This window comes from Tyto alba, unplaced genomic scaffold (assembly GCF_018691265.1).
Source record: "Tyto alba isolate M040663 unplaced genomic scaffold, T.alba_DEE_v4.0 Super-Scaffold_9, whole genome shotgun sequence".
NCBI classification, from domain to species: domain Eukaryota; kingdom Metazoa; phylum Chordata; class Aves; order Strigiformes; family Tytonidae; genus Tyto; species Tyto alba.
The window spans coordinates 36,906,966-36,927,014 of NW_024881330.1; the positions used below are offsets into that span (position 1 = coordinate 36,906,966).

At 36.8% G+C, this 20,049-nt stretch overlaps 1 protein-coding gene across 3 annotated transcripts in view; it reads right to left on the reverse strand.

Annotated features, from left to right (window-relative positions):
* Positions 1 to 20,049, reverse strand: part of CUNH8orf34 (chromosome unknown C8orf34 homolog) — a 172,094-nt gene that overhangs the window by 69,271 nt on the left and 82,774 nt on the right. The window lies entirely within an intron of this gene.

Here is a 20,049-nt window from a genome sequence, read left to right on the forward strand (position 1 = left end):
ATTCTGCTTCTCTGTACATACTAAATTTAATCATGACTTCACTGAACTCAAGTGGAATTTGCCATTTAGTCCACAGACTGAAAATTTATCTGATATATTGCAAGTTTCTCTCTTTTGGGCTTTAGCTCCTTAATATGAGCACTGTGAAACTCCCATAGATCTTGAGATGCGTTTAACAGCCTAGTGCACAGCAGTGGAACAGAATGTGAACCACATCCCTGATGGCCACTGGATGCCATCCTCAGCGGAGTATAAAAACTGCAGGCTAACCATTTAGAGCAATTCTATCAATTGAGAGGGAGGCAGAGATCCTAGAATGGAAATCCAATTCGATATCAGATAGCAAATGTTCCTCAAACAGTTGTAAAAAAAAAAATAAAATAAACCCAATGATGAAGGAAATGGAAAACATTAGGAAGCACAGTCATCATATGCTGGTAGGAGGCAGCAGAAAAGAGTACCTCATATCACAGAAGATAAATTACTAATTCAGTATATTTTCCTTCTCAGAAAGAACCATCTGTACTAAATTCCTAGAGTGCAGGCAGTTTGACTGATAGATAACCTAAAAATGAAATGAGGTCAAACTTGCAGTTCAAACCATATCAACAGGAGGAACAGAGAAAATAATAATAAAAAAAAAAATAAATTAAGAAGTCTAAACTGAAAGCTTCTTCAACAGTACACAGCAGAGGAGATCTACTTCAACCAAAAAGAAAACAGGTAGCATTGCATTAAGAGGAAAGTTAGGTCAACACAAAAAGGCCAAGTGGTTCATGGGTTTCAGTCTTCAGGTGCACTAGCAAAGCTCACTGGCCCTGAAATACTGTTAGCTCAGTGATGGATGCATGAGATCAGACTCCAAGATGCTAACCAGCAGCCACTGAGGGTGAAGGTCTGTAATCCAGCAGCTTGTTCCCAGTGATAGAGTAAGTCCCACTTATTTCCATGCTCCTACCCCCTTCTACCGTTCTCAGGGATACTGGTGCTTGATTCTTATCTGACCCTGGCGTGAGCTTATTCAGGGGAAAAATATTATATTATTGCTGGGATCTTCTGCACCTGGCTTAGCGAGCCACATTGACACACTGAGGGGTCATAGAAGCATTAAAATCAGTTTAAAAGAAACAACAGGAGCATACAGCTCTACATTAAGGAACAGAGGAAGAATTACACCTTCTTCAATGAAAGAAATCTATAATATTCAGTTAGGCTCAGCCCATTTCCCAGAGCTGTACCCTAAGGGGTAAAAGCATTAAGTATTTAAGCAACACTAACAATTCAGAATATGAACATGTTTCTACAGGACTAAAGCACCGGAAGAACAAAAAAAGATGTTTATCAAAGTATCAGAAATAAAAGCATAAAAGCAAGCAAGACATCATTTTTACATTCATGGAAGGATACCCCATCTGCAACTCATCACTGCTGCTTTTAAGGACCTTAAAACTGAGTGTAATTTTGCTTCTCTCAAGACATGAGAATAAAAGTTTTTCAAAACTGGCTTTACACCAGAACATTCAAGTATTCAGAAATTGTTCCTAATATATTATCAAAATATGATTCTTAATAGTATGTGTTAGTACATTAAACACATGATTTGGGATTTAAAAAAAAAATTATTGCATTTGCCTTTCTGTTTTTTTCTTGTTTAACTGAGTAATGCCAAGCTGATATAATCAAATATAATGAACTTTAAATAAATTTGAACATGAGAAACAGATTAAGATCTCTTGCTATCAACACAATGTCTTACCTTCTCATGACCTTTTCTTCTTTTTTAGAATTCCCGAAATATGGTAATGTACATGAATTAAATGAATTCTGATATTATGATGTGACTGTTTGTCATGGTTTAACCCCAGCCAACAGTTAAGCCTCACACAGCTACTCACCGCCCGCACCCGCCCCCCGTCCCAGTGTGATGGGGGAGAGAATCGTAAAAAAAAGTAAAACTCATGGGTTGAGATAAAGACAGTTTAATAGGACAGAAGATGAAGGGAAAATAATAATAGTTATAAAAATAAGAGAATATACAAAACTAGTGGCGTACAATACAATTGCTCACCACCTACTGACCGATGCCCAGCCAGTCCCTCAGCCGCGGCGCCCACCGTGTAACTCCCCTCAGTTTATATGCTGGGCATGGCATCACATGGTATGGAATATCCCTTTGGCTCGTTCGGGTCAGCTGTCCTTGCTCTGTCCCAGTTTCCCGTGCACCCCCAGCTTCTGCTGGCAGGGCAGTATGAGAAGCTGAAAAGTCCTTGACTTAGTATAAACACTGATCAGCAAAAGCTAAAACATCAGTGTGTTATTGACATCATTCTCATCCTAAATCCAAAACACAGCACTATATCAGCTACTAGGAAGAAAATGAAATTTATTCCAGCTAAAACCAGGACAAAGTATAAAGATTTTTTAAAGTGAATGCAGATTTAACGGATGAGTCTTGCTCCACCAATAGCTGAAAGAAAAATTGAAGTTGCAGTTACTTTGAAAGTTGTCACAAATGAGAGAGGTCATCGATGTGCTCAAATTTTCAAAACCTAGCAATGTATCAGTTTCATTATCATGGATACAAATATTATTCTGAAACTAATGTAGAGATACATTTGCTTATCCACAAAATGATATCGTATTAATCCAGCTACATTCCTCCAAATGCAAGACCCCTTCAGTTTCCCAAAATACAAGAAACAGCTTTTAACATCTGATAATGCTTCAGCAGATCCACAGAAATACTCTTTTCATCTCCCAAATGACATTTTCCATTATCTATGTAGACCCAAAGTTCCCTTTCGGATGAGCACCCTAAAACAGTCCTGAGCAAGAAGCTCTCTCAGATGTCAAAACCTCTTACTATTCCCCATCACCTGAGCAGCTCAGTTTGTAGACTTTCTCACAACCCTTTTAATAAGCACCCTGAGTAAATACCCATAGCAGCTAACATAACTTCCCATCCCACCAGCGAATGCTTCCCATCTGTTTAATGTTCTGCTTCAGGTATCACCTACTTATGAAACATTTATCTATGCAAAGATTCAATATAATGTGAAATATTGCCAAAATATTGCTCACTTACAAGTTGGAAATTATGTCCAAGATAAACAAAACAAATCAATACAATCCAAACAAATCCTAAGGAACAGGTTATCAGAAACAGAATTCCCAAGGCACTGGTGGAATAATTATAAAGTTTATAGAATTTGGAAGTTTTAACAGAAGAGTTTTGATTCCTTAAGCAAACACATTGTTCAAGCACTTTCACCAATGCTTTTGAACACATTAATAAATCAATATTCAAAGATGGAAAAATAACTACTGCTCAGCAGCTAATCCTTAACAGTATTTTGTCTCTGGTAGCTAGCATACATTTAGAGCAAATTTCACAAAACAAGTATTATTTTTATCAGATCATTATGTGAGCATCCATTAAAAAACACAATGATAAATTCAGCCTAATTATTTGTGACTGACATAACCCAGTTGCTGTCCATTTCCTGAAAAATGTCAGGAAAATTAGTTCCTCTCAGAAATACTCAAACATGTCAAAAGATTTTTTCTCTCCCTCTAAGGGCATCCAAGTAAGTATGAAAAACATTTGATAAAAACCCCCGCAAAGATACATTTCCCCATACAGCCAAATGCAGAAATAGTTCTGCAAACTATTATCAGACACCTTGCCAAGTTTCCTCTATCCCAAACATTACTTATAGTACTTCTGCAGTTAGGTGATAGTGATTGAATAATTAAATCTGTGACATTCTGAGGAAGTATCTCTCCACAGTCATTAATTCACATTTGCCTATGATCATATATACACTAACTAATTAACTGAGAGTCAGAAATAGAAATGAAATGATACATAAATTTCCTTTGTTTATCTAAAAATGACAACTCTTCAGTCAGCTTCTGAATATCCTAAATAAAATATAAAGTAATCCATATATGAAGAAAAAGCATTTGACTTTGATGTGCTGGAATAACCTTTTAGAGATGTGGTAGGTGAGCAAGAGGAAACTGTTCCACAAGTAAGCATTAACTAGGAGTGACTGTAATCTCTATCTGTAGAAGAGAAAGGAGGGCTCCAGTCCACAGTTTGATGTTTGAAGAAGAAAATATATGTTCAGTTACAGTTATTTTTTATACTGTAACAGGGAACTATGACAGTGAATGGTAATTTCTCTGTAAGGCACATGCAGACATGTACCCATCTCTATAGTGTTTCGCAGCCAAAATCAGCTGATTTGCCTTTAAGTGCTCAGAAATCTACAACCAATGAGAAGCAATGGTTCTGCATAAAAACTGTAAAACCTGCACACAGCAAGTATGGCTTATCTTCTCAATCATGAAGCTTTATGTTTTCAGTTCAGTTTAGTTAGGCAAAAGTTTATGTACAAGAACAAAATTAGTTATCCTTCATTTGCATTTCAGATAAACCATAAATAATGCTTTATAATAATGATTTATAGCATTTAAAAGTTCTGCAATAATTTAGGTATGTTTTGGAGTGTTAACTTTTTTGGAAAGGACAAATACATGACTATCACGTCTTTATTATGAACTACACCTTTAAGAACGATTTTGTATTCTTATTTCATTTACAACATCTTTTTAAGTTTTTATTCTCATCATATTGAAAAGAAAACAATCTCTTTATAACTTCTGGTTTTAATCAAATAAGGGGAAAAACCTTTTTGAAGCCACAATTGGATTTGTCTCTCTTTGCATCTGGTTAAAAATCAAAACCGAAAAATCCTAGTATTTGCATATTTATTTATATTTAATTATTCCCAGGACTCTAAACTTTATCTGAAAAGAATTACAAGCAGTGGAATGACTATAATTCTTTTCAATTCTAATTTAATCCTTCATTATTGGATACTTCAAAGATACACCATCTCTTTGCAGAGAAGAAACTTGGGCTACATCAATATTACCCAAAAAACAGTAAGCCAATAAACGTAACCTTTTTGTGTTCAGAACTCCTCCTTCTGTCAGAAAGGCACATTGTAACATTAGCTATTCAGCCTAGGAACGTATAAACTTTATGCATTTAACATCACATAGATATATACACATCCTATCAAATTTTCATTCCTTTTTCAGCCGCTCAATATCTCAATATTTTGCTAACCATTTCCATCCTTGTTTTTATATATTCTTCCAAAGGTGACTCACCATTTCTCTTCCCATGATCATACTCCCTCCCAGCAAAACCTTGGCTTTATACGCATCAGTGGCCAAACTCATATTTCACTGCAGTGAAGCCAGGACTTCACTCTTTTAAGTGCGCTTCCTGTGCAGCTTATTGTTCCAAGAGTGTGATGATTTAAGGAGGGGTTTCACAGTCAGTTTAAGCTGAACTAAGTCGCCGCTGCCACTGAAGGAGTCAGACCAGCCTCTCTCCCACTTCAGCTGACCGGCGCTTCCCGTCCTTACGCTATCAGCAGTGCTTGCGGGGCCCGCAGCAAGCTGGGACAAAGAGCTTTCCTGCCTCAAGGTTATCGCTTTTTTACTGGGTTGATCGGTGGCCCAGCTCAAACCCACTCTTCAGCACCTTCTTTGAGGTTTCTTGCTCAGAAATTGACTGTTTTAAACAGGCAATCAGGAGAGCTGATTTTAAGATACAGCTTAATATTTTTTCAGTTCAGCACGTGGTGATCTAAAACCAGTTAAATTAAACCAGGGTCATGGCTGGTTATTGAAGTTAAAATAGAGGATACCACCAGGAAGCATCTTCATAGAAAATAACAATACTATGTCACCTTGAAAGATCATTTTTATTTTCCTTGGAAAGTGAAGCTGAAATCCTGTAGGCTACAATTTGAGGAAATGTTCAGTCAATATTAGAAAAGAGTTTTAGGAGTTATTTTAACGCCCCTTTTTTGGATTTAGTTTATGCAAAAAACACTGTATTTATTATCTTGAGACCATTGCAGTAGTAGGTAAGTATAGAGACAACAGACAGAAATTTCCAAAATTTTCACAACTCCAAAGCAAATGATTAGAATATAAATTTCCTCCAAAAACAGATACTAAGCTTAAACCAGAAAAAAAAAAAAAAAGGGTAAGTGTAATAAGGAAAGTACTCAAAATACAATTACATACAACAGCTTCTAATGCCAACTCACACTTACTCTAACTCCACAGACTTCGAATGATTTAATATCAAAAATAACTCAGATCCCTATATTTAAATCTATCAACTGTCCTCTTTCTTGTCTTGCCTTTATCCATGGGCACACTATTTTTTTTTTTAGATTTGGTATTTGGATATATTCATACTGTACTTGCTTGTCCCTCACCCCTCCAGTCCTCACTAATTATACAAAGGATCTAGTAGCTATTTATAACAACGGATAGACATCCTTCAGCTGAAATACTCCTTCTGGTTCTTTTTTATTTTTCTTTCAGCATTCTTACTGTATGATGTTATAAACTGATGATTACTCCAATCTATCTTCTTATTAATTACTCTAGTTTTGACTTTCACATATCCTGAATCATTTTCAGTCTCCACAGACTCCCACTCCACCACCCTGCAGTACAGCCTTTCTCATCTTTGCGACATTAATAGTCAAAATGTCTTACATCTAATGATACTTACTGCCAGTGTATTTGCATACAAATAACTATGTCTTCATGAACGCTGGGACAAAATAAAATGCCAGAGAAGCTGGCAGCACTAATTTGATGTCAACAGGTGCACTGCAGTTACTACAGTGATGTGTGTAAGCTAGCACTGAACCTGCAAACTCAAGTTGTTACGTGCCACAGTAACCCTGTAAATCACAGCAATGTCCCATGAGCTTCCTGATCTGCTCAAAATTGCTACATACACGCTCCAAATTTGGCACTGCTAGAGGTATGGTATCTGACTTGCACTGTCTGAAGGAGAGTATCCTCTGTTTGCAGGGCAGGCACAGCATTTACTGCAGTGTTCACAGTTTTACCCGATGAAAGTTCTGTTGCACAATTTGTTAGGACACCGATCAAAGTAGGCAAATGGGACACCTGAAACTGCAGGTGGGCTGAAGAGGTGTTTAGAGGTGCTTTCATTTATTTTTTGTTTTCAGTCTCTCTCTCCTCTCAATCAGATCAAGGCTTTCCAAATCTAATTTTGAGTTCTGCCAACTATCAGAAAAGCTTCCTTTCTGAAGAAGCATTTGTTCGCTTTCTACTTTGCTATAAATGGTCTTTTACTTCTGTCTTTTCTTTCTTCTCCAAGTTCATTCTTCCCCCATCCTCTTATTTGCTTTCAGCAATTACAAGCATTAGAAAAAATTTATTCCACATCAATTTAATTTTACAAAACAGAACACTCAGAATATTCTCACATGCAAAACAGTACTAGAAGTAATGGCTGGCCAAGCATCAGCCTTTTAATATATGTTGAACCAACTGCTTTCAAGTAAGAACAGGTATCAAAAGTTTGGATTTTGCCATGTTATTTACTGTTTGTTATATTATTTACTGCTTGCAGCATTTAAATTTACATTTACATTTTGATTTTTAAATTCAGTGTTGCACTTGATATCATGTTTAATGATAAGAACACATACCTTGCAGCAAACAATAAAATTAAAATGCTGCCTGGTCAGGGAAAGAAACACAAACAAAAAAAATGTAGTAGTAGTTACTCTGTAAGCAGCAAACCCAATGATTCTTCAGTTATTCTGGATTTGTGTTATATCCCAATACTTCCCTCACTTTAATTTTAGCTCTTTTCCTCCGTATTTCTTTTGGTATCCTCTCCTTAGTAATTCTGCCCATCTTTCTTCTTTTCCTCTCTTTCATTAACTCAAACAGCTTGTCCTAAATTGCTTGAGCAAGTCAGCAGATGCTTTGTTTGATTCAGAGTCATAATACTGATAAATTTGCAATAGTACCTCTTTAGTTTGTACTAAAGCTTCAGGTGGTACTAATGAGATTGTCTTCTAGCCAGACTACAATTTTCAAGAAATTGGAAGAAACTTAATATATTAAAGACCTGTCAAATTTTGTTGAAATTTACCAGTTGATTTACAAGTTACTAGGACTAGAACTCAAAGACAGATGGGCACACCTTATAAAATCACGTAGGTGCAGAGAAAACCGGCCTCACAGGAAACCAGGGGCTGAAAACTTACAGGGCGAAAAATGGTATACAGTGGATATCACTACTGGATTACATCACACTAAGCTCACAGCTTCGCAACTATGTTATTGTGAATATTTCCACTAATTAAATACACGCTGGATAAAACAAGCACGTCCCTTTTTATCAGATTTTAGTAGTTGCAGTTTTATAAGCTTTTGTCCTCGAAATATCAAATGTATGAAGTCTCTGGCAGACCCGCCCCACCTGATGTTGCCAAAACCATCTTCCCCTCCTCCGACAGACACTGCTACTCTCATAGGCAGAAACAGGCTTCCTTAATGCACTGGGCTGAAAACAACAGTGACTCCCAAGCTGATTTACAAGCAGATCAGATGTCTCTGCCCTGAGGGCTTCCATATCTATCAGAGGTGCAGGGCAAGGCAGATGGCTGAGGGTGGCAACAACTTCAGCCAACAATCTCCTGCTGCAAGTCTGTCAGAAGCCGAACAAGAACCAATTTATACTCACTAATGATTTTGCATGCCCTTTGTCATTCCTTCTCTGAACTGCCATGTATAAAACTCTTTGACTGCTGTCTGCCTCCAGACATTTCCCTCTCACATTTTCCAACCTCCTTCCCTTCTGCTGTCTCCGCTGGGATGAGGGTGCCCAGAACAGAAAGCCTTTACACCAAATCAGGACAGCTCACTGGATACACACAGGGACAACTGAAAGAGACTTGAAAGAAGTCAAGCAGGACAATGCTGCATTTTGACTTAATAGCACGGGTCAAACCAACTGCAGCAGTTACTGGCCTGCAAACACCTCATCACAACTGTTCATGTTAATTCAGTAGTCTGAAAACTGTAGCTGTAGTTCAAATTATTCTCTCTCATATGTTCCTCGACATTTCTCAACCACAAAATTCACATACTGTCATGTTGTTGATTTTTAGCAAATTTTTCACTTGTTTCTGGTCTTGACCAATCTGGATATTTTTGTGTAATGTTGTAAATATTTTACTTATCACCTAACTCCCAGTGGAGAACAATAATATATTAACCTATAACATTCCAATAGAGGTACTCCACTGTTACAGGATTGCTAAATTAATAAATATTAAAAAGTATCATGTATTTATTCATTATTATTATTATTTTGCCACATGGGCAGCTTCTAATCTATGACAGCATTTTATTTCTCACCTTGTGAATACTTTATTTCCTTAGTATCTATTTGTGAGAGGCTTTGACAAAGGTTTTTTTATGAAAGTCCAAGTAAGTCATACCTACTGGCACTCCTTAGCCAATATTTTGCTGACATCTTCATAGAACCATACTTACACACACAAAAAAGGAAAAGACAGCTGCACTCAAGCCTAGTCACTAGAACAGTCTGCTTGTCGTAGCTTTCTAGGCAGAAAAATAAACTTGATATCACTATGCATTGTCCACCTTTAAAAAACAGGTAAAAATCCCCCCTGCTAAAATGGCTGGTTTACTAAATATTGAGAAAAAAGAGAAAGCAATGATTAAGTATTTAGTGTTTGAGTCTCAGATTAACCTACAATTCACGTACTAACCCATCCATTTCTTATCAGAAGCTATGAAATATTTATACAGAAATCTCTCTGTCGTCTCCTTTCTCAAAACTGGACCTAATAAATAGCTAACTAAAAATTAATACGACTGTATAGGTAAACCGATAGAGAAATTTATACACTCGAAACAAATTTTAAAATCAATTCAGATTTTTTTATTTTCAATTTAAAATAAGCATTTACTCTAAAAAGGTATTTTCTGTTTTTATTACACAAGATGTTGATTAATAAATAAACACTGGGCTCTGGATTATTTCAGGTGAAGATATCTGTAGAAAGATATTCAGTGGGAGTTAATGACACTAGGAAATTACATACCAGCTGACAAAACCCCCTGTAATTTTCCATGTTGCAAAATTAATGCTAGTAACATACAAGAAAATATTTACATGTTTCTGATTCTCGACAATTTTTGAAATGGCAGGGTGCAATAGAAGCGTTCTGATGTATGCTGATAAAGCATGTGGGTCAGAGGAGGTTAACAAGCAAGCAAAACAGGACTCAACTGACTATTCCCAATGAGACACCGAACGTGCTTATAAGCTCCTGAATACTGCTATATCACAGCCATAATTAATTAATCTTCACATACGTGTGACTTGAAATACTGCATAAGCGTGATGTTGCACCACTGAGAGTCAAAGTCTAACAGTTACAAACTCTGAAATTTAATACTGAGGCAAAGAGACAAGAAACATGGGTTTGCCTCGCATTCACAATTCTGTCAGCAGAATCCTTCCCTGTATTAAACAGTTTTGTAAATCCTGGCAGCTTCTCCTTTGATGCAGCCTGATTACACTAAGAAAACATTACCTATTTCACAGCCAAGATCCATTTATTTTGTATTGGGCAGACTGCCTTTAAGGAACAATGCAATGCCTAGGGGGTACATGCACTATTTATTCTCTATCTAAATTTCAGCTCATTTTGTTTACTAAACATGCAAAGGGACAATAGCTGAGAGTCCATCCTGTTAAAATATGTAAAACCACAGACAGAAGTATTTGTTATACTGTTAGTTAAGGAATGCTTCTCCGGAGTTGAAAAGAGCACAAGTTTTTCAGAATTGGGCAACTGTTCTGGTCCACCGAAAACAGAAATGTAGTTTGATGATCACCAACAATATTCCAGTTCGTCACCCCTTCTCTTAGAAAAAGTAATTCTGACCTGATAACAAAAAGATAACTTTGGTGTTACCTGTTCTGTATTTCACACGTTTCATGCTAGTATCTTTCCTAGTTGAGCCTCAGCAGAAGTACTTCGGTGATAAGTGTCTTCACACTAACTGATGCTCAGATGCCCATGTTAATTCTTTCATCTTATATTCAGAAGTATTGCGTCACTAAGCTTAAATGTATTTCATTCCAAAAAGACCAGGTTTCCTATACTTTTGCCCAATCCAGAACAGACTTACTCCAGCCTTCCTACCCAGTGGCAATCATTTTGGTCGGTCTGTCTCGGAGACAGTGATGTTGGAACCTGCTTCTTGCTATCACGCAAGCCTGAGAAAGCCAAACTGGCACCAGCTAGCATCTGCTTCTGAGAGCACAGGGCCTTGGAGTTTCCAAGGAGCTGGCAGCCTGGAGTTTAAAGAAGCTCTAGCTCTAACCGTAGATCAGGTTTACATGCTGCGCACTGAAGTCGAAGTGCCGTTCTAACCGTCTCCTGAGTTTGGGCACCCACCGGGGGTGTCAGTTCTGAGCCAGGGGGCCGAGGGGCCTGCCAGTCCCTCCCTGAAATCCACACTCCTGTCAACTTCACAGCTCCTGGTAGCAGGGAAACTGACAGGAATGTCAATTTTACCAGCCTGCGCCAGGGGAATTGAGCATTTTCAGACAAAGAGCAGATTTCAAAATTCCTGTTTCGATCCTATTTGGAACAAAACATTTAAAAAAAATAATTAAAATGTCTGCTGTTCAATCCAATCGAATGTTCACAGTTTTTCTTTAAGGCATCTCTAAATAGCCACGTGAATTATAAATGTTACAATTTCAAAGCTAAAGTGCATTGAAATAATAATCTGCCACTTTCAGTGATCCTCAGGGTACTGAGAAACACAGAAGAATGATGTTACCACTTGTCACAGGAAAAGCCCTGTCCTTTTATTAGCAACAAACTACAAGCATGTTGCAACATTCATTCTTAAACTGTAAATCCTGACTTCAAATTTAAATTCCCAGAGAAATCCTCCCTTTCATGGCAACATCTCGGGAATAATATTCTATCATCAATAATACAGACCAGCAAAATCCTGTAGTCACAAAAAAGATTATATATATATATATATATATATATATATATACATATACACATGTTTGTATATATACTTATGTTCATTACAGACTATTCTGATGAAGATTACTTGAGGTCATTCATCTAAATATACTTAACTTCAAGTGGAAAAAGTGACATATATTTTCTCAACAGAAACTATGATTCTGCAGATTACTTCAGAAAACAAATGATCTCCAGATTACCACTCCAATCATCTCTTTGAAAAAGTTATTTAAAAGAGAGACATTTGTGACAAATAGTTTTAGGCACTGAACTATTTCCAGTGTATAGTTATTTTTCGTTTTCTTATAATACTAATAAAAAATCACAATTTCAGCTAATTTTTTTTCTTACTTCTTGTACCTCTCAAGACTATTTTTAATTTTTTTTTTTTTTTAACTTGCTGAATTGAATTGTTTGATCTATTTCTGAAGGTTAGGAACATAAAAGTATGTTTACCCATGTTAAGAAAATTAAGTATATATTTCACTGAGATGTTCTTAGACTTCAGACATTGAAGCAGGAATCCAAAATTTTGTGGCAAGTCATGACAACTTCATTGCTATCCAGGCATCTTATTGACTTCTATGGAAAACCCAGCCAACATGGCCTCCTTTTAAGTGACTCTACAGCTCAAACTCATCCACAGTTAGTAAAGGCTCTTAAGGTTAACATGGTATTCTGTTTACAATATAGGAATATGGATAGGTGTATCCTATCTGGTGGATATTCCATCTCTACCTACTACATTCTTCCCAAAGACTCCAGTATTGGGCAATAAACCATTTTCTTCTGCTGGATGCTCGTCAGCATTCTTCCACCAGGCACCAGAATTGAGACCATGCCTGGCAGTCAGCACAGAAATAAAAAATAAAAAAAGTGAAATGTAACTGAAATGGAAAGAAAAGTGAAGGATGGGCTTGGCTGGAAAAAGGCACGGAGAACAAGAGAAAATGTAATTATTTATCTAAAAATTATCTTGTAACATATATGCACAAGAAATTCAAATGACACATGCAAGAGAAGCCTAAGCCTTATATATCTGAATTTTCAATTAAATGTCCTGCTGTTTTACTTATATACATACTTTTATATTTTTTCTTTTTATGTTTGATAACCCACTACCTAATCCTAGGCCTCACAAAGTTATTGCTCCTTGAGGTACTCCTGCAGGTGTAGTTTTGTCACAAATGAAATTCCCTATAAATGCACTTCACTTTTTGCCTATTAAGCTATAATTATGCCTTCCTTTTTTCTTTCATTCTTTTCCTGTCCATTCTAGCTCACTTCAGTTAATATATGGCATGCTCTGACAAAATAATTCACACTATTCACCATTCTGTACTTGTCTCTGAGGAATTACAGATGAATTGCAGCAACAGATTCAGGTAAATACTTTATTCTCTGTAGCAATGTTTAAGTCAAGCTACTAATGGTTTCCAGTAGTATTTCCTATTCAAGCTTGCACCTGTTTATAATGAACACCTTATCTTATTACATATAATCTCAGCGAAGATGGACAATGCATGTGCTCTAGAAATAGATATTATTTAAAAGCATCCTTTGAATAGTATTAGCTTGTTCTTTCCTCTAATCTTGCATGAGGAAGTGATCGATTCCACCAAAAAACTAAAATTTATCAGCAGTGGCTTTTACATTACTGTTTACATTACTGTTTACATTACAAGACTGTTGAGCCTTTCACATTCAAAGGTCAAAAGCTTGTATTAATATTTTGTAGAAAGATCTCCTTAAAAAAGAGGTTATTATATCTCAGTGCTACATTTTCTTTTATAAAATATTATGTGACACAAACTATTTTTGCCCTTAAAAGATAAAGGGAAGCATTAGGTTTTTTTTCATTTAAACCACGCTACCTTCTTTCAACAGACTTAACTAACTCAGCCATTTATTTAAGATAGGCTTTTGTATAAAAATCAAACAACAAAAAAATCCAGACACTAAAATAGTCACACCTTTAAACAACTCACCAGAAAAATAGTGGCAGGATTAGAACCATTTAAAATTCAATTTTTCCACATGATTCTAACAAAGGAACAGGTGTGCTACAAACTAAAAGTATGAAGTAAAGTCTGAAAAGAGAAAGCAGTACATATAGAATCAAAAATTAGCTTTGCCAAAGAGACGGAAGCCCTTTAAGCTCATTAGACCTACATCATCTTAAAAGAAAACAAATTATGTAATCAGTTCACTAGGAGACATTTGACAGCAGCTGTATCACTAACTTAGTTTTTACAGTACTCAACAAACACTTCATAAGTTAATTGCAAAAGTTGCACGTCTGGCACTGCTTTCAATCAAAATTTTTTAAAAAAATTATATGAATCTAACTGCCCCATTACTCCAACACGGTATGTCTTTTGAAAATAGCAGTTGAGCAGAAATTCTGTTACCAAGAAAAACAATTTTCTTTTCATGACAGATTATCAAATTGGTTAAAATTCTAAAGAGCTGAAGTTGGAGATACTGAACCGGTTTTTAAATTTCTATACTTTTGCCTTTTCTTTCAATTAATTTATTTTTCTGGCGTCTACACAGAAGCTATTCTTAAACCTTATTATGTGATAAACATTTTATAGAAATAATATCAATTTCATACCCAGGAAAAGAATACCATAATCACTGTAGCTAAACAGGGATGAATTCAATAAATTTTGTGGTAGAAGCATGAAACAAAGGTAACCATTTTGATGACCACTTTGTGTTCCACATCTCCTTTGTCCCATCCAAATTTGTTCATTTATTCTGATACAATTTACTGTAGTTTTCTACTACATACTAACATATATTCAATTAAGGACATGTTGCATCCTATATTATTTCTGGATCTTGGTCTGTAAATCATTTTCCAGCACTATCTAAATGTCACAACTGGTAACATGTAGTTAATGCTAGACTTGACTTAATTACAAATGTTATATAATTAAGTTAAATTCAAATGCATCACAACAACAAAGTTAATTCTTGCAAAAATCTAAATTCATCTTCCTCAGCTGAATATCATCACTCAGTCTCTTCCATATGCAATTATTCCCTTCCCTAGGCTTAAGTAACTGCTTTGCCAGCAGGTTTACAAAATTTGGGATAAATTACGAATATAAGTGGGCAGCAGCAGTCTTCATGAGCAACAATTGTTTATATGATTCTGCCACATTTTGACAAGTGTTGCTCTCTGAGTTCACTTGCTTCTACATTAATCAAGACGACATAAGCCAGATATTCACAATTTGTACAATTAGATGAGTCATGCGACAGGCTTACAGGATCAGTGACCTAGACTTGGAAAATTTGGCAAAAAGAAACACATGTTGTTAAAATGGACAAATCTGGGCAGTTTCAAAGATAGCCACTATAACGCAGTCTATAATAGAGGTTTGTAAAACCTAATTTTTTGCTGCACATTACAGCATTTCTTAATTATACAGAGGAATAAGATGTTTGCTTCCTCATATTAAAATGTTACTTTTTAATTCCAAGGAGAAAAAAATAAATCTGTTCCTCATTTTTTCTGCATGTTTCTTTTAAATGATGTACACTTATCTACAATCACATGTTTAAAATCCACGTTCACTGCAAAAAGTAACAAAAAAGATTTTGGCAGACCTTACAACAGTGAGCTACAGAACATTCGTTAAAAATTGCTTATCAGCTCTTGCAGTCGCATACAGCCTTCGGTGTGACTTTGCATACGTCCCTTGCTAGAAAGAAAGCACCTATTTTATTTTTATAACCTTTGAAAAGAAAAATTACCACATGTGTACAGCGTACCGACACTTTCCGTTTTCTTGTACATATGGTGTGTCTTCCTCCTGCAACGTTAAGTGCTTTGTTCGCTTTTAAAATAGATTAAATCTAATCTACATTTTAGATTAATCAGCCCCTACAGAAAACCGCCAGCGCCCCCTGGTGGGCGCAGCGCCCCCCGACACCACCCGGGGCTCACTCCGGCCAGCCCCAAAATCCCAGTTCAGACCATCAACAACCATATTTCACCCCCTCGCTAGACATTCATATTTTCTAGTCATCCAGCCGTCTGCGGAACTAGATCTGTAAACTGGAGAAGCACGCTCCTGCTTGCCCCAAACATTCACAGTTGTGTCCATCTTTACTGTAAAATACATGTGATGGGGTTTATAAAGAATGACCCGCAGCTAACTTTGCTTGTTATTTTAGCTGCGTGTTCAAAAGACAGCATCTTTTTAAATTAATTAGAACTAGTAAATCAAATTTCTTATGTTGGCTGGTCATTCTAAAATAAGCTTAAAAGTGTTGCAAACCCCAAATGAAACAGAAAACACAAGAATGACAGGCTGAACCTACAGGATCCAAACCTATTGCAAAAGGACATAATAGTCCATACATGTATAGTAGCATTAATTCACTAAGAAACAGCTGCTTCTTTCAGTAAGGCTGTTTGCAGGGTCAAAGCCTAAGTTTGTTCACAGTGCTATTCACAGTAAATAGTTTTGCTTGGCTTCTAACATTGCAGATTTGTCTAAAATGTAAACGTTATCAGACAGAAGCCTCAACTGAAGATAAATCCCGCTGATATCATTGGAATTTCAGGGTAAACAGCAATCATAGTATCCCACTTATAATGTCTTCAGAGTGTAAAATGTTGGTGCAGAATAAAGCTATTATTGCAGCACCAATGAGATACAGAGTGAGCTGCAAATGTAGAGCAGCATCTGGAACCAGTGCGCCAAAAGCAATTACCCCTAACTCAGAAATCTGTCAGTCCACGCTGGAATTGCGTTCATCTCTGAACGCAGAAAGTATCTGAGGTCACATTGCAGGGCTCTCAGTGATGCATAAGCCAAATCATTCTACCTATTATTTCCAGTGTATCACAGGAAACTCCTTTCTGGAACTGGAAATAAACTCTTCAGGGGTGTCACAAGTGGCAATGCCATTAGCCTGAGTACTGAAGAGCACTGCAGAAGATCCAGCCTATACCATCTGTTTTCAGAGAAAAACATTACTTTTTTTTGACCAATAAATTTTGTGTATGTCCAAATACTTGTGCTAGGGTGATGCTCAAGTTATGAGATAATTTTGTATCCAAAGGCAAACCAAGCTTCCGCAGAATCCATTGTACTGTATAAAATTAATGGGAACCTGGTTTTGCAAGAGAACAGTACAAAACTGGCAAAATTCTAGGTTTGGTCAATACAGACACAGAAGATTGCATTACTGTCCCCTGTTCATGTAGCTTTGTCCATTATTGATTTAAAGGAGAATATTACTTATCCATCAGAATTTTCTTTTGCCTTTGGATTATTCTTTGAACAATATTAACCTCATCACATTTGAACAAAAATGTATGCTTACAAAACCCTGATCTAAACATGCTGTTTCCATTCAATCTTTTTAATCTCAGTAAATAACTGTAAGCCCCAGCAATATTACAACAATGGTAATGATTTTGAAGAATATGAAACAGCAAATTTAAACTGAGGCAGAGACTCCAAAATATCCTGATGAGGCTGTGTAGCAGTCAAACGGTGTTTCTGGCTCTCAGGCTCCCACATGCTTTTCCTAGCACTAGTCTTTTTTAGTTCTTCATCTTCCTCTCCTCACTTCCCAAGATGTCAGTGCTGTACTTTGCAGACTGCAGATTGCAGCAGTGAGCAGCATGACTGTGCATCTGTCTGTAAAATATCTATCTGTCTGAAAGATACTGCTGTAAGACATCATCTGTCACTTGTTCACTAGCCAGGACTGCTTTGTATGGGTCACAACAACAACTCTTTTAAAAATTATTATATTCATTGCATGTTAACTATCATTGCCTTGTTGCCGTTATCATGGCTAGGTGCATAATCCATAGTCTACTTCAGGGATTTCAGAGACATGAGATTGTTGCTGACTGTCTGTAGAGATCTCATCTGCCTGCATGCGTAATTTTGTGATGCACCTTTGCATCAAATACACTCATATTTTATCACCTTGTATTCTACCAGACAAAGTTTCCAGTTCTGCCTAAATAAATCCATATCCTCTCTATCGGCTATTCACTGATTTTTTTGAATTCTCCATTAGGATTATTCTATCTGGAGCCCAGATGTTAATACTACACTCTCACCTAACCTGTAAGAAGTGTTTGTTTCTTCTAGCTAAATATATGTTTCTATCACACATTCTAGGATGCCCTCAACTTTGTGCTCTGAGGACTGACTTCTCCGTTCACCTTGTCATTCTCCTATTCCCCCCAAAACTGTAAATTAGGTGTTTTCAGAGCTAAATGGGTCAAACTTGCTAGTTCTAATAACTTTTACTCACAACACTTCACCTCTTCACTTTAACTTCTTGTTATTGTCCTTACAGCTACTAAACTACATATTAACCTTTAAAAACTCCTACCTTTTTTTTTTTTTTTTTTTTGAAGTTACTTGTTCTGAGGAGAACACAAAATTTGGAAGCCATTCAATACCACTTATTTAGATAATTTCAGACATTTCAGTCTACATCACGGGCTCATAAAAGGGCAACAACTGTAATGGACTGTAATTACTTGTTCAGGTAGTTTATATTAACTTTATATCTGCATAGTTCTACTGTTAATTCAGTGTATTAACCTCTAAAATGTGGCATAAAAATATATTTTACCCTGAGTGTTTATCTTGACACTACTCTTCCAACTTTTTTCTCCTCTCTTTCTTCCATCTGTTTTTCTTTCTAAGCACAAATCAGTGTTTTGGTTTTCAATCAGCTTGCAGCTTCTTTTTTTCTGCACATTCTGGAGATAAGCATGAGGTTTGACAGCATTTTGGCAGTACTAGGGACCAAATACAACTCTCATCAGCAAACTAAACTCCCTTCTGGATGACTGAACTTACAATCAGCTACTGGTTAGTTAAAAGCTCAGCTTGCACCTGTAATACTCGTTACCAGAATTTAAACTGTTTCGGTTTTTTTAGTAAGTAATATAGATATGCTAGGAGAGGAATAAGGGAATACAGCAATCATTCATGCGTGTTTCCATGACAAATATACTTCTTACGTTGGCTATCCAAACCACCTACTATTTTAAACCCCTCTGCATGTCTCCTAATCACACAGAAATTTTCCTGATTTATTACCTATTTCACTTTTTCATCCTACCGGAGTCAAGATCTAATCTCCTTGTCTCAGTCTGCATGTTCTGTTTGGTAAACCGTTTATTTGCGCAGTAGTTTACTCAGATACACACCAACATTTACTTACTTGTAAAATGCTGGAAATTAAACCACTAGAAGAGTGCAATAAAATTATATTTCAGGGGCTCGTGGCCCTCCCTACACCAGCAATTCATAGAATCATTCAGGCTCAGAGGGACCTCAGAGGTCTGTCTCACTTTCACGCCCCAAGTAGGGTCAGCCAAGTTGCTTAGAGTTCTATCCAACCGAGTCTTTAAAATGTCCAGGGTCAGTGACTCCACAGCCTCCCTGGGCAACCTGTTCCAGCAGTTAAATATCCACATACTGATTATATATTCTTTCCCCCTTTATATCTAACCAGAACCTTGCCTGTTTCACTTTATATTCAGTGTCACTCACCCTCCTGCTGTGCACCTCAGCAAAGAGCGTGGCTCCTTCTTCTCAGGAGCCTCCACTTAGGCACTGGGAGGCTGCTCTTAGGCCCCCGAGGCCTCTTCCTTTCCATGCTAAACAAACTGAGTTCCCTCAGCTTCACCCCATAGGTAGGACCCCTACGTTAGGAATGCTCGACAGTCTTAAAAGGGATGTCATCTGCTCTTAGCTGCTAGACTTCCTGCAGCATAACTTCTGCAATCTCTTTACTACCACAACTTATATCCCATAGAGCATTCCATGCGTTTAACTTTTTTTTTTCCCCGCCCCCCCCAAGAAGGGCTACAGGAAAACACAAGTTGTAAGAAGAGAGTAAATTTCCTCATAAAAAATGCAACATCTCTGCTTCTTTACTATCACCTTATTATAAAACTGCTATATCCCATCACATCAAAGTAGACAGATCTGCTGCAGCAGTTGGAGCTTCAGGAAAGCTGAACTTCCCATTTGACTGACATTTCTGTTCATGAGGTTCTGCCATGATTTGGGGTTTTTTT